Source organism: Carassius auratus, chromosome 12, assembly GCF_003368295.1.
Source record: "Carassius auratus strain Wakin chromosome 12, ASM336829v1, whole genome shotgun sequence".
Lineage (NCBI taxonomy): Eukaryota > Metazoa > Chordata > Actinopteri > Cypriniformes > Cyprinidae > Carassius > Carassius auratus.
The window spans coordinates 6,497,517-6,501,811 of record NC_039254.1 but is presented as its reverse complement, the minus strand read 5'-3'; positions in this window follow the sequence as shown (position 1 = coordinate 6,501,811).

The following is a 4,295-nucleotide window of genomic DNA, read 5'->3' as shown; positions in this document are numbered from 1 at the left end:
CATGCGATGTTGTCATCAAACTGCACTTTCCACATGTACAGCTTAAAAAAAAAAAAAAAAAAAAAAAAGACGACATAAAGTGGAACTTAGTCATTTTCCAAAACCGCTAAGCAAATATATACAGTTTCAGTACATACCACATAGCATACCGCCTTTACTGATGCTGCTCTTGTTAAATTTCAGCCTCTGGATCTGTGTCACAGCTTCCAAACGCTCTCAATGCAAAAGCCTACTGGCGCTCGTGATTCTTTAGCTCCGCCCACACGTCACGCCTCTAGGCGCTCGTGTTTTTCCGGGAAAAATCGATACAGACTATCTTTCTCTTATAAATATAATACAAATAAAGACTTTTTGGAGTTATGAAGGATGCAGTACTACTCTATAGGTACTCAAGATTAACAGGATATTGAGTGAAAACGAGCATTTCACCCCCCCTTTAAATATAGATATATAGTTGCATGCATATAATATTTGATCATTTACAGCTATGCAATATGTGTTATTCCTATAGTAGGATATATGAGAATATGGAGCTCATACTTGAGAAGGAAAAATATATATGCAATATGCAATAGTCCAATAAGTGTTCATCTAAACATTAGATGATTAGAATCGATTAAATTGAGCCTTACTTTACGATTGGCAGCTGATCTTGTAGAAGAACCTATAGCCTCTATATTCAGTTCAAGTTTCACCTCCAATGTAAAACCAAAAATGTGGAAATCACCAATGGTTACCACATTATTAAAGGGGGGAGATCGTGCAGATCCAAATAGCTACCGCCCTATTTCTAGATTTTGGGCCTTAGCAAAAGTCTTTGAACTAATGATAATCGATCAATTATAACAAATTTGTCAGTTAATAATATTCTTCATGATTATCAGTCAGGGTTCAGAATGGGACATAGCACCCGCAGCTATGTTAGTTTCAAATGATATTATAATAAAAAGTCCTCTATTTATTGATCTGTCTAAAGCTTTTGATTTAGTACATCACATATTAATATTACAGAGATTAAGGTCTTTAGGTCTCAGTGAAGCTGCTTTTAAATGGTTCTATCTTTTATAACACAGTCAATGTGTGTCGGTTAAAAACTATAATTCACCTTTTCTTCATGTAAATACTGGGGTTCCTCAAGGATCTGTTTTAGCCCCTTTGTTATTTTCTATATATATTAATGATTTAGGTCATGGGATGGACTCAGTCAGCCAAAATACATGCAATACATTGTATGCAGATAATTTACAACTTAAAACAAGCTTTACAACAACTACAGAATGCTTTTCAAGGATTGCATCGCTCGTTGTTACAGATAAGACTGGTTTAAACTCAAACAAGACAAAGTATATTATTTTTAATCATGGTCACACTAAGGTAACAGATCTGTCAATTACAACCTTTAAAGGTTCAACTATAAAAAGAGTTAGTTCCTATAAATATCTAGCTATTTGGATGAAAGAAAGATGAAAGAAAGATTAGTTGTTATATACATATTGATAAATTATTGAAAAAGCTTAGGCATAAACTAGGCTTCTTTTATCATCTAAAAACTGCTTTCCTTATAAGGCCCATAAGAAATTAGTGGAGAGTACATTTTTATCTATAATTGACTGATCATTTATATGAGTCACGGACACATAATTTTATTTTGTATGAATCTTTAGTTTGGTTATCTTTACGTCAAAGGATAAAGCTATTTTTATTTTATTGAAAATTGTGATTGTGTAAATCGTGGTACTGTTTCTGTGATTTTCTTTATGTGAAACTTTAAGTGCTGCTGTCTTGACCAGGTATCACTGGAAAATAGTAATATCTCAGTGTGAATTCCTGATTAAATAAAGTAAATAAATAAAAAAAATAAATATTAATTTAATATCTGAGTCACTGAGGGCTCTCACTAACCCCAGCAGTCACTTTTTCCATCAATCAAACAGCAATCCTTTGTGTTCACATCTTCTAGTCTTTCTGAAACTTTTGCTTTTTATCCATTTTAAATACTTGATCTCCTTGGAAATGAGAATAGGCTTTCTAACAGGTCAGTTGTACCACACATCAATCGTATTCAAGGCCTATTTGCTGAGCAAAGTTATTCTAAAACAGGTCTGTGAAAACATGTGCCCTTGAATTTTCAGTATGTATCCTAATTATATCTTTACTGGTACAACAGCAAGGTTACTGTACAAACAGTGATAAATACCAGATGCTAACCTCCTTCATTGTCCCATCACGTGCAGATTTCAGCTTGACCAGTGGATGACCAGAACTGATGGTTACTTGTTGGCTGATAGAGCGTCTTTAGCAAGAATCAGATTTCAGCAACTTGGGGAGTTTTTCAAAGCCAAATGGCCCCAGGACAAAGGATTGATACTCCCAAAGGAACCTAAGGACCTGTTTCAGACTGTCATTCAACCCTGTCTTCCAGATTGATCTTTTTTTCAGGGTGATTCTAGCCGTAATTATGAAACAATGCTCTCTTTGGACACTTGGTTTGGAGAACTTCAGTGGACAGCAACTTTTTATTGTGAAAGACAAAGACACCCCTCTTCACTATACCCAAATAGGTCCTCTGAGGTTTCTGGACATTGAAAAGAGCATATCCACAGTAATCAAGAACATAAGACGACAGATGTCTTCTGGTTAAGAGCAGGGAGTTTTTGCAGAACACTAATACCATGTGGGAAAACAAGAGGACAATTAGGAAATGTCAGTTTGCTTTCTTACTTTCACTTTCAGATATAATTCAGTGTTAACCCTTGAAAGTTTATTTTGTGGGTTTTGCGTTAAGTGAATCATTTAATAAATTTGATTATGAATTTCAATTAATGAAAATACAAGTAGTTCCAATACAAAGAAATAAATAATCTGTATGCATTCTCCACATAATAACAGTCCCATTGTTGTTAGATTGATTGATTGATCGACAGATTGATTGATTGATTGATTGATTGAATGAATGAATGAATGAAAAGCAAAAAAACAATTGAATGACAAATGAAAATTTAATCAATCAGTCAATCACTTTTATGCAGGTGTTCCTCACACAATAACAGTCCTATGGCTATAGGAACAAACAAACAAACACACACACACACACACACACACACACACACACACACACAAATAAATAAATCATATTTTTTAAAAATTGATAATTAAATTTTTTTTTATCTCAAAATATGTTGTATTATGAATAAAAACTTTTTAATGTTTGAAAATAAATAAAGCACTGGAATCATAAACTAGCACACTCAAGGCCAGTTTGATTTATGAATGATTATTTAATCAGATTTTTTATTTTATTTTATCAACTTTATCAAAAGCTATACTGGAATAAAGAACAGAAATCATACGGGACACTATTAAGGTGCTTTTTTTATTTTCTATGTATTTATTTAATCATACGCTCACCCACTCATTTGTTAATTCATTAATTTATGGTGATTTTGCAGCTTACCATCTGTAGACACAATAAACAATGTAAAGAACTATATAAAGATTCTCCAAAATATTATTTAAAATCATTAATAAAAAATATTCAAAAGGGGTTTGTCTCACAGAATAAAGAATTTGGTTTAGAACATAATTTTCATTATAATGTGAAACAGTGTCAAATCTCTGAAGATTTGAATCCCTTATAATAATTTTACATGGAATATGAGAGATAACAGTAGGTCACTGAATATTTTCACCACTATGGAAAAAGGGTATTACTAAGACAACTAAAGGAAAACCAGACGTTCCCCCTGAATGACCTCTACATGATAAAAACAGCTCTTCTAAAGGGATGAAAGTTTTATTTTTAATGGCCCGTCTGATGCTGTTTCAGATTTCACCCCAGCTGTCTCCTCTTTCCCGCTCAGCTGGTTAAAATACTTCCCTATCTGGCCAGCATGGAAACTCGGAACCGCACTGAAAACGGGACACACCGCATTTAAAAACAGCAAGCGGCTCTCAAACAGTTGTTGTCCCTTTCAAACCCACACACGATCCAATATTGTCCCTCTCTCTCCTAACAGCTGTCCAACATTGCAGTGAGCAGATGTCTGAACTGACACACACTTAGCTAAGGTCAACATGGTGTTTTCCTCTTACACACACAGAGACACTATAATGGGAAATCCCATGGTGGGACAGACACCATTGACCCTCGTGAAAGCAAAGACACATGTCCGCATGTCCATAGACTTCCTACTCTTCTTTCATTTGGCCTTACGGTTTAGATGATTAACAGATGCCAGTAGATTGCAGATGAAATTCGCTGATGTTTTCAAATACTATTCTTAGTGCAAATTCAT